The 11,992-nt window shown below is 41.4% G+C and overlaps 1 long non-coding RNA gene across 2 annotated transcripts in view; it reads right to left on the bottom strand.

Moving 5' to 3' along the window:
* Positions 1 to 2,508: 2,508 nt before the first annotated feature.
* LOC141008505 (uncharacterized) overlaps positions 2,509 to 11,992 on the bottom strand; it is a 34,636-nt gene continuing 25,152 nt past the window's right edge. For both annotated transcript variants that reach the window (XR_012180079.1, XR_012180080.1), the window contains 3 exons: positions 10,008 to 10,138; positions 6,004 to 6,055; positions 2,509 to 3,251 (listed from right to left, as the gene is read on the bottom strand). This is a non-coding gene — a long non-coding RNA (uncharacterized lncRNA). The remainder of the gene's footprint in view (positions 3,252 to 6,003; positions 6,056 to 10,007; positions 10,139 to 11,992) is intronic.

Below are 11,992 nucleotides of genomic sequence, written 5' to 3'. Positions count from 1 at the left end.
TACTGTATGTCATGTTTGTTATGGTATAAATAACAATGACAACCTCAGATTCCTCTTCATGTGGTAAAGTCAGATAAATATAAATGTTTTAATGCATATTGGTTCAATATTGTTATTGAGTGTCAGCAGGTTGGGACGAGGTTTGGTCCTGGCCTTTGCCCGTAACTCCTGATCATTGTCAACAGTGAAATAACTTTTGACTAATGTTTAGTTAACTATACATTTACCATTTATTAATGATGGTTATTATAAATTGTTACCCAAAGGGACAGTGGGACATGCTCTTCACAATGCAACAGCCAATGATCCACGTTATCCTATTACTAGACTGAGGTACTAATTATTAGTTTTTATATCGTTGACATGCCTTTGCAGCTAGCTTTTTGCACACTCTTAATCTTAAACTTATTCCCCTTCCTTAAACTTATTTTTTTTATTTGTATAGTTAAAGGAAATCAATGAGGGATAACAGCCTACAGTTATATTTGTGAAATGAGCATGTAACCTCATTAAAGGTATGTATATTAAGTTTAAATGTGACAAAATGAAAAAGCTGAAAAATTCAATTGTAATTTACAGCACCTTTGCCACTGATTGAAATGGTACTATTTTTTGACTGTACCCAACACATTTTGAAGTTATTAAACATTTATAAATATATAAACATTATTTCCTGAGGTAGAAGCCAGTTAAGTTTGCAGAATATACTCCTTATGTAAAATAAATTTTGCCAATATGCATTGAGGTGTAGACTGCCAACATATATCTGGCGCCATCTACTGTGTACAAGTACACAGCAGCGTCTTAATGTGTCCCCACACTGAGGTGAGAGACAGTATGGGGGGATTTGGCCCTCATCTTTTTCACATTGACATCCACACTGAAGCACGACAACAACACTCTTCTGAGCAGGCTCAGCTTGTTTTCACAGACCAGTGGGAGGGTGATAATTTATGATTATTTGCTGATACCTCAGCACCTGCTGTCTCGTTCCATCTGTGAGGGAAACCCACATGCTCATGTTTTCTGAATTACAGCCAGTCTGAAGATGTTTCAAGACGGTGTGAACCAGAATATCAGCTTTGATGAAGTTTGGGGTGCAACTTCAGAACAAAGAGTTTGTTAAAAATGTTGAACAGTTGTCCAAAACCACTCAGCTTAAATAAAATGTTATGACTTTTTTTGTTTGTTTGTTTACTTTGAATTTTGCATCCTCAAATATGTTTTTCTTTTCCTTTGATACATTCCAACATCTTGCATGGTTCAAAGTAACTGCTTTTGTGTTAAAGTACAGAGAGTAAAGATAAAGACAAAGGATGTGCAACTCTTAGAACATTCTTAATAGACAGATACAGGACATATCTACGTATAAAGGCATGAGCTGCAGAGGCTTTTAAGACTTGTATTGAATGATGATGAGCTCCTTACAAGGATTACAGAAGAAAGAAGTCAGTATTTAGTAGAAATTGAAAAGAAAAGACTCCAGTCATTGTTCTTACATTATTTTATATCCAGTCTTTATTTATTTATTAGTAAAACAGCACAAAGTTAAAACACCACTGATGCTAAAAATACTAATTCTAAGGTCGACAGCACTTTCCATCTATCCATCCACACATATACATACATACAGTAACTGTAAAGTAACTCATGTTGCTATGAAATGCATTTTTTTGTGATTTGGCACCACTCACCTATTCAATAACACTTTTGAAATCAAAAGCCAGTCTTGACTTAACAAGAGTCAGTTTCTTCCTAATGACATGTGTACTCCCTCCTGTGATGTATTGCTGCCCTCCAGGGAAGGCAGTAGGTTGTATAGTTAGCTCCTGATGGGGTAAAATCACAACCCTGAAACCACACAACCTACTACCTCACCCTGTACGAACACCATAAGTCACCCGAGTGGGTAGGAGGATGATCTGCTCGCTGTGTAAATGAAGACTTTGTTGTTATTACAACGAATGCAGCAAAATTTATCATGAAAACATTCGTTAAACTGTTGCATTTAGATACAAGTGAAAACCATTATTCAAATAGTAGCTAATGGAGACAGGTTGTTAAAGCATTTGCAATTATAATAAGCACATTCAAACACTTTAATAGCCAAAAAATAGGACAAAAGTTCTGTTTAAAATTCCACAAAGTGTCTAAATTTCAGTAATATGCGCTGATGAATGTCAGACAGTAAAAATGGACAGCCTACACGCTCTCTAAGTTATCGCCTCCTTTCTGATGATTTGCAGTGGTGAAGATGTATTTTCACGATGATGATGCTGCTGCTGCCATCACAGTCGCTCCAGGAAAGACAGTAAGTTGTATAGTCATCTGACAGCTTGGGAATGACCCTAAAACTATACAACCTACTACCTCACCCCAAAGGACAGTTTGTCTCCTGCAGGCGTCTCTCGTGGCTGACGGTGGAGCTGTGGGAAGACGAACTCAAAACGACAAAAGGCCCTCCGAAAATCAGAAAAAAGACACATGAAACAAAAGTATGGATCGAGTGAATGTGCATTTATGAAAACATTTCCACCTATTCTACTACTGAGTACTGAAATAACAAATATCTGCAGATGAAGACTGTGTTGCGGTTAAAAGCAACACAATCTGTTCTCCAAAGGTCGAGAATAAAGCTGAATTTTTTATAACAAATTTATTGTATTATATATATTTTTTTTATTTCAAAAAAACATGCCTCACTGACTTTTAAACTGTAGTAGTAACTGAAGAAATTCATAAATAAAAATTAAATAAAAATTCTCTTTTCAGCTAAACATTTTGGCCATATCAAGACAAATCTCCATCACACCACTTTTCTAGGGATGTGATGTGTCCCTGCAAGCACAGATATACAGATGAATTAAACTGCTGCACTACATTTCATTGTAAAACACTTAAGACCTTTTTAAATAAAGCAAAATAGAATGTTATGAACTCACTGGACAATCAAAGTTAAAAAAAAATCTCTATGTGAATTATTGATTGTGATTTTGTAAGTAGGGTTCATGTATTTATGATTATTATTATTTCAGTGTAGTTTTATTATGTTTTTTAATTGCTTTCCATATTTACAGGAAATCCAATTTGATGTGAGAGTGAACTAACCGTGTGTCACAAACTGAAATCATATCAAAGCCGTCAAAATACTTCCTGGAAGTCACTGTTGCTTGATGGGTCACCTCCTCTCTGCAGAGACGGCTTCAGTCCTGTGCGGTCTGTCAGCTCGCTTCCTCTCAGGTTTCCTCGGCCTGAGAGAGACAAATGAGAGGAGAGAGTGAGCTGCTGCTGGGTGTCCAAAGGTCACACTTTCACCTCGTGTCTCACACATGAGCACCGCAGAACGACAGCGCTCACACAGAGAAAGCAGTTTCTGTACCTGTTTGTGTGTAAACGCCTGCACACACATGCATGCACACTGACACACAGAGTGAGAGTGTCTTCTGTCTGAATCTTTTATGAGCATCTTGTTTGGCAATCTGCATGTTGTTACCTGTTGGCTCAGGTGACACCTCTAAAGTGAACAAACACACCCACAGCCGATAACGACACCATTATCTTTAAACTAGCATATTAAATCCTCTGAAGATAAGCTTCATCTGTAGCCTGTCTGTGTAAATGAGTAGAAATTTATGTGTGTTTGGCTGAAAGGTCAAACAGGCAGGCTGTGGTTGTTTGAGGGAGTTTCCTGAGTGAGACAGGAGAGGCTGCGGCTCTGCTGCGGTTTCCCCCCGAGCTGGGGAGCGACGGGGGAGACGTGCGGAGGCGAGGTGAGCTCCTACTTATAAAAGTGAGTCACGGCCTTAACTCCTCACGCTCACACTAAACGCAAGCACTGGTTTGTGGCTGGTTTATAGCAGGTCGGTTAGCCCATAAATGCCACACAAATCTCTACACGAGCTACTTAACGTCCGAGCCTGTGAGGTACATAACAAACCTCTCCTCACTTACACTGCTAACGTGTATGGCAATGTATGAGCTTCACTGTATGGGTCGTTTCTCATTTACTTGTGGTGATATTCATGCAGATTTTAATAATGGCTGAAATTTTAACCTTCATCCAAATACAATGGAGGTGAACTGAATTTCATCTCTGGTGCACACATCATTGAAAAATAACACCTCTCTGTAATAATCACTTTGAGCTTCTGTATCCTGAAGAAATAGTCTGAAAAAAGTCCAAAAACTATTGATTATCCAGTCTTTTCACTGCTGTGAGCAATGAAAACTCAATTCCGTACTCCTACATTGTGTTGGGGTGGAGAGGTATCTTGAATCTCTCAAGGCAAATTAAAGCAAAACTGTCTGTATAAGTGCTGCAACTAACAATTATTTTAAATTGTTGATTATTTTCTCCATTAATCGATCAGTCGAAGAGGTGATAAATGTCAAATTACGTTTCTCAAAGCCCAAGATTACCTTTCAGAATGTCGTGTTTTGTCCACAACCCGAAATTATTCAAATTACTGTCATTGAGGAGTAAGAAACTGGGAAATATTCACATTCAAGAGGCTGAAATCACAGAATTTTCTTTTCTTTTTTCCCCTTAAAAAAATCTATCAAAAAAATCACTCACACCAATTCATTAATTTTAAATGGTTGGCGATTAATTTGGCCAGAAACTACTAGAGGTAAGCCAGAAATGTTTTGTAATTTGGGTGAACTAACCCTTTAACATTGCCTCAGAGTTCGAAATAAGTGTTAAATTAAATCTTTCAATTGTTGGTATGCATTCACACACTAGCAAAGTGTTAAATTAATCCTGTGATTGCTGTGTGTATCCTCTTTACTGCAGTAAATTATTTTAAAAACTATAATTAAAATAAAATTTGTTTGGATTGTAATAACTATAACACAGTCCAAAAACTCCTCTATCAAGTGTGTAATAGATATAATGGTGTCATTAACTAACGAGAGGTGTGACTAGGGAACGCCCTGCAGCCATGAACTCTCGTACAATCTTCCAAACTTTCCAGAAGAACATTCGTCCAACACTTTTGGACGTGAGGCGCCTCGAAGTGTAAATCTGTGTTAAGCTGTCAAGAATGATCCTTAAAATGATTTGAGATTAACCACTCGACTCATTGCAGTGAGTGGACCCAGTGGGCCTGGAAGATTGGAATAAAATGGTAAAATCAGCACATGTAAATCAAAGATATTGCTTTTTTTTTCTTTTGTCATTTTAACTTTTATGTAACAGCACACTCAGAGAGAAGTAACACAAAAACAATATGACCCAAGACAAGTACCTGTGACTGTATATGAACGGTACTGTGTCCAAAATCGTCCTAACATTCGTGTGCCTTAGAATTACTTACTTTACTGTGCCTAAAACAAAGAAAGTCCTCACATTGGCTGCCCTGTGAAGGTGTCCGGTCACTCTGCCTGCAGTTGACCAAAGCCACCAACAGGTGTCATGTCTCCCTAAGCACGCAGGAGAGTGTGTGCGGTGCCCAGGGCTCCCGTGACAATGAGGCCTTTGTGCAGTTCCGGGTGCCAGCCGGTGTGCCCTCGTGTACTGTTTCCCTCTAATCTTCATTTGACCTTTAGGCTGACGGCTTTTCTTTCCCCTTTTTTCCCGACTAATTTCCTTTGAAGAGATTATCTTTGAGCCGTACCACAGACTTACTGATTCAGATGACATGACACACGACGTGCTGGGGCCGGTTTTGACGAGGACGCGTCGCTCGCTGCCACAGTCGCCAGAAACAACGCAATCCGCGTTGCGTTCAATAAACAACAAACTGTGTTAATTGTGTTGTGTGTTGTGTGCCTGCAGGCCGAAGAGGAAGCGAGAGGATGCATATTTGAAGCTACAGGCCGAAATAATTTTGAATTTGAGAATTCAGCAGTGTGGTGGTATGCACACACACACACATAGGACACACACATAGGACACACACACACAGTTAAACATATCACTGAGTGTGAAGTAAATATATACTAACATAAAATAAAAATACATTTGAAAATATAGAAAAATAATAAAAACATGAGACCAACCTTCACATTGAGGTCTGAGCAGGAAAAATTAAGTCATTCCGTAATAATGAGCCTGCAAATGGAAGAGAAAAACAGAGACGTAAATATAGTCATACTTACACACACACACACACAAAATACTGTACAGCTATATTCACAAAACACACACACACACACACACACACACACACACACACACACACACACACACACACAAAGGTGTCCATGTAGCCCTCAGGTCATAAACCTGCCAAGCAGCTACTTGAGTGTATCATTAAGGCTGATGTAACATATGTTAGAGTGATCATGGCCCAGAATATTGCCGCCCGATTTAGACTGGATAACTATATTACCATATACTGGCCGGTGATGAAGAGGATGAAGATTCATCTGTCAGAAAAAAATTCGCTCCAGAAAATGACCAGTGGGAATTAGATAACTGTGTGTTGTGAGAATTACAAATAAAGTCGTGGCTTTTTTCTTCGTCACCTATGCAGATTTTCTGCAATTTTCTTTATTGGAAATTATATTTTTTATTCTAAAAATAAAGGGCTGAAATTTAAAAAGTGCTTAATGGATTAAAAATATAGAAAGCATTAATGGAACATCAAGAAATAAACAAGCATCTGGTTAAGCTTAAAACAAAATCCACATTTTTTTATTAAAATCCCTTTTACACTAACAAACAATTTAAAATATAATATTTTATATAAATAAATATTATAGCCCCCACTCACACACTTGCGCGCACGCACGCACGCACGCACGCACGCACACAAACACACACACACACACACACACACACACAATGCAGTGTCACAGCAAGTTACTTGAGAAAAAGTACCTTTTCTATAATGAAGTATAATTAAAGAAAAGTAAGTTAATATATATAAAATTATATCACGTATAAAAGAGTAAATTACAAACTTATTTTTACACGAGAAATAAAATTTTTAATTTAACGTGATTTATAAAAAAAACAGCCAAGTGTATTTAAGCAAATATAATCCAAAAATAAACATTAAAATACATCCCCTTTGTAAACTAAACAATCTCATTTTAGAGTTTGGAACTGAGGCACGTTTATATATTCATGTGAAAACCACACACTAACACACACACACACGCTCGAGGACTTTGTGTTGCTGAACCCTTACTAAATGAAATGTTAGATTTTCCCACGAACTTTTGTTTCTGCTTCATTTAAATTCTCCCTGCAAAACAAAACCTTATGACTGGCTCACACTCTCTCACACACTCTCACTCTCATGCACACACACACACACACACACACACACACACTCATAGACACTGAAACAAGAGGAGGTGTAACTGAAATGTTACTGAAAGTACAACAACCAAAACACGTCTCACCTCATTTAGCTTCCTGTTTGCTGCTTAACAAATTAAAAGTCACTTTTTAAAGCAGTAAAGATAAAGCTGTGTGTCACTCCATCTTTAAAATTGACACTCGTCACATGTGTAAGTCCTCGGACGAATAAACAATATTTTTTTAACTATGTCTGTGTTCGTCTTTGTATTATACTCAAATGCACCTGTGTGTGTTTGAGTAAGACTGTGTGGCCATCTGTAGTGAGTGCATTGTGTGTGCATGTGTGCGTGTGTGTGTGAATGCTCAGAGGAGGAGGCTTTGCCCTGCACTCCTTGGGAGAGGCGTGGGAACCCCATTCATCCAAGGAGCCAGGGTTCATTGTGGGGTACATAGCATCAAATGTGTCTGGGTGTTTGCCTATGTGTGTTTGTGTGTGTGTGTGTGTGTGTGTGTGTGTGTGTGCGCGCGCGTGTGTCCTGCGTGTCTTGTTAAAGATGTGGTGTGATACTCTTTGTGTTAGCTTTCACATTTCCTTTAGTTTGGCTGTTCTCTATAACACATCTCTAAAACAAATGGTTGTTTTTAGAAACCAGGCTTGTTGACTCAATTTGGATGTAAAAACCAAAATTTCTATTTAACTTTTTCTGCTTAAAAAATGCTGCAGGACTTCATTAAGGTCAGAGAATATTTTAAGTGCAGGAAATCAATGTGTATTGTTTAAAATCTAACAACAAACTCCAATAAACTGCCATTTTTGTGTCAAAAAAATATATAAATTCCGAGATCTAACCAGTTTTTAAAAAAAATTTTGGCTTCTCTCGGGATGAAATTTTTTTTCTAAGACTGCCGATATTTTGAATAAAAATATACTGTATGACTTTTTTGCTATTCCTAAAATAAACAGAAGCGAAATCGTTCAAACGCTATAAAGCGTTTTCAGTGTTTTTGAAAATGTAATAAAACGATCGACAGGTTCCAAGTTATGAAACGTATATTAAAGCACGATTCTTCCCCGATACGCTGAAGGGCGTTTGATCGTGAGAAGTGTCACGACTCCGTGCGCAAATATCACCTTTTGTTCCTCGATGGAAAAAACTAGAAAAAAAGGAAATACAAAAGAAGAGCAACGAAAAATCAAACAACAAAGATCCTTCATTTGACTCTGCTGCAAGTTTTTACTGCAGCACCTTGTGAGCTGATTGGTGCTCAGCAATGACGTGTTCCTTCTTCTAATGCTGACGTGTTAACTCGTAATATCAGTGGGTTGAGGGTCTCAGAAGAGGGATTCAGACACACCTAATGCGGGGAAGCGAAGTTAGGGTCTTTCCTGCGGGGGTGACAGTGATGGCGGAGCTCGTGCCAGGCTCTGTAGTGTGTAACGTAGGACGTAGGTGGGATGACTAGAGCTATCGGTGATGACTCACACTGCCTTCACTCCTACCTATTGGTCATGGTAGACTCTGGTGTGCTGAGGTGCTCAACATGAAGCCTAACGACAGGGAATGTGGAAAAAAATGCAAGATTTTTCAATTAGCGCTGGTTCAAAGAAACTGATTTATGGGCGATAATTAAAAGATGCCACACTAGAAGGCAGCAAGGGGGGGTGTGGCACATTAGTTTTTTTTAATTATGTCGAAAATATGATATTATACAGATAAAATTAGACCTACTATTCTTCCTCAGGGATGAAGAAGGTGTGATACTAATGCTAATGACAAATATAACCTTTATTATTCTTTACAAAGCAAACTGCTCTATTCCGATTCAGATACACAACCCAAATACTGTGTTTAGGTGAGATTGCTTTGAATTTAACAGATTCTTCAAACCGTATCATCGAACTAAAGTGGGGAGCATTTTGCTTGTTTACGCATGCAAAGTAAAGTGCAAAAAATGAAAACGAAGGCTTATATTCGAGCCACTTTAGTTATAAAACATATTAAACTGAATGTCCAAAAGGCCTGTTCGAGCTATATCAACGCTACATGTGGCCACGTGTCACCAATGACCCATTTTCAAATGTTTAACCGTCTATTACAAACCAAAAAACCCGCATATATTCACAGAGACGGGGTTTTATTGAGAAAACTCGTTACGAGAATCGCGGTTAATAGTTTTCTGATAGCTGACCAGGAGAGAAAAGGGGAGAGAGACAGAGGGAGAGACTGAGAGAGGGAGAGAGAGGGAGAGAGAGAGGGAGAGGGAGCGTTGTGGTGGGGCTCGGCCTTGTGCAGCAGGCCTTGTCTGGCCCTCGGCCCAACATTACAGCACTAGTCCCTCTCTGCTCCCTCCAAAACCGTCTCTCTTTCACACACACAAAAGGCCGACCTGGAGTGCAAAACTGCAGGTAGGAACGCACGAGAGGAGAGATTAGCTCCGTTTCGTCGGAAATTCAAAGCCCGTGCCACGTTTCCCCCCCTTCGTTCGCCTATATTCAGTTAAGCCTCCTCTCTCTGGATAGTCGTGTCGCCCTGAAGGAAACAACACCCAGACTTCAACACAGCAACACGGAGTTCGGGTCGAAAATGAAGCCGCGCCGTAGCGCTGCTTTCATCTTAGTGTTTCATCGGTTTTGTCAAAAGAAAACCTCTGCATGTGTGCATGCTTCACATACACAGGCATACATGTACACACACACACACACACACACACACACACTTACCTCCACACCCACACACACTCCATGACTTACCACTGAGACTTTGAGGCAACTGGCACACAAACCGCAGTCAGTCTGGTATCCGGGATAAAGCGCCGAAATCTCCGCCGCTCATTGTGCTGGATTCCCTCCGTAGCTGTACGCAGCATGTCCACATATCCTCTCTGTAGAGAAGGGCAGAGAAGGAGCTCGGATTCAGTCACACAGCTCTGCACTCCCTGCAAGGAGTAGGCGGGCACGCCAACGAGAGACCCATTCAGAGTCCCACAAAGTGCCAGCCTCCCTGTCTGCCTCAACGCCTTGTCTATATGTCTGTCTGCCCATCTGTCTGGCCCACTGTCTGGGCTTAACCCTGTCAATCTGGCCACCTCACCCCAAACCCGACTCTAAGCCTCGGGCAACCTGCCTCACCTCAGCTAACTTGCTTTCTAATATTTGCAAACCGGCTCCCCTCGCTCTCCCCTGTCTGCCACCTCCTAGTCTGAGACTGTCAGGGCCCGCCACAATAAGGAGGCCATGTGGGTTTCCCATGGAGTCGCGTGTTCCTCCCGTCTGGCAGTTAACAAGGCTTTGAATGAGGAATGTTAGCAAACAGAGCCGCTGAATGTCGGGTGAATGCTAAGCCAGGCAGCCAGTCAGATTGCAGCGCTGGCCCGGGCATATGAATAATGCAGAAGACTTGCAGGGAGGAGAGGAGGCAAGGTTCCGCCTCCCACTGCCCCTTCCCAACTCCACCCGCCCCTCCTTCTTTTCCCCGCTCGAAACTCAAATGCCTTCACGGGAGAAAGAGAGCAGAGAAGGGGGGAAAGAGAGGACTCAAGATCTCTGCTGCTGCTTCTCACTCAAGCAATGAAAAAAAAAAAGTCCCGAGAATAGTTACACATGCATACACGTTATTACTACAAATCAGTTCTTGAAACGTGCCACTTTTTGCCTGCCGCTGGGAACTATCTCACTCTTTTTTGGCTTTTTGTGTCTTTTGTTTGGAATTGGCACCTGTCCCAGAAAAAGCCCCGTCGCTGCTCCGCCCTCCTGCTCCCCTTTCAGTGGAGACTGCCCACGAGAGAGCGAGAGAGAGAGAGCAAGAGAGTGGGAGAGAGAGAGAGAGAGAGAGAGAGAGAGAGAGAGGAGAGAGAGAGAGAGGGGGGAGAGCGTGAGGAAGAGAGGGTGGGGCAGAAAACCCAAAAGAGGGAGAGGTTTAGAGATGGAAAGGGTGAGGAAGGAGGAGGGTGAAGGAGATAAGAGCACAGGAAAATACACGAGAAATCATCTGTTGAAATCATGATACATGCGCAGGTAACATGAAATCAGGCAGCTGCTCAAACAACATGCTAAAAAAACCAAAAGTGCTGTCTTCGTCCTCAGCTTCAGGGAGGACTCACGAGAAAAGGAAGCATGGCGAGCAATCAAGAAGCACGTGCTCGAAAAGCCTTCGCATCACGGCAGGGCACAAACCAAAACCCCTGATTCTACCCAGTCCAGTTTAACTCTACCGACAACACCCCAAAAGCAGCAAAAAACGACCAAAATGCACGTGATCAGCGCCCAGTGGGTGAAGAAAACGGGGGTCCCGGAAAACGTCTTCACAAATGGCGCAGCAATGTCGAAGTAGGAGTAATGCAAAGCCACTTGTTGCATGATATTGAGGAGCAGATCTTGCAGAGAGAGCAGGCAGAGGGTTAAAATCCTGGGACTGGGAGTAGTAAAAAATCCCTCCCTCTTTTGGCACAGACTAGCTAAAGGGGAGGGCCTGCCTGTAGAAATAGCAGCAGAGCGTTTTTCCCCTCTCTTTTTTTTCAGAGCTGCAGCGTCCTAGTCTACCCTCTCGCATGTGGCCGGGACCCAGGGAGAGAGGAGGAGGAGAGCGATGGATAGAAAAAGAAGCGAGAGCCGGGAGGGGAGGGGGCGAGAGAGGGAGGGGCGAAGAGCTGTGAGTGGAGGAGAACGGGCTCAGCTGATGATGAAACAGGGACGTGTGGGAGTGCGTGCACACCGCGTTTTCATCACCGGCACGACGT

This window comes from Pagrus major, chromosome 14 (assembly GCF_040436345.1).
Source record: "Pagrus major chromosome 14, Pma_NU_1.0".
In the NCBI taxonomy this organism is placed as follows: domain Eukaryota; kingdom Metazoa; phylum Chordata; class Actinopteri; order Spariformes; family Sparidae; genus Pagrus; species Pagrus major.
Note: the sequence above shows the minus strand (reverse complement) of the source record. Positions and strands in the feature narration are given on the sequence as shown.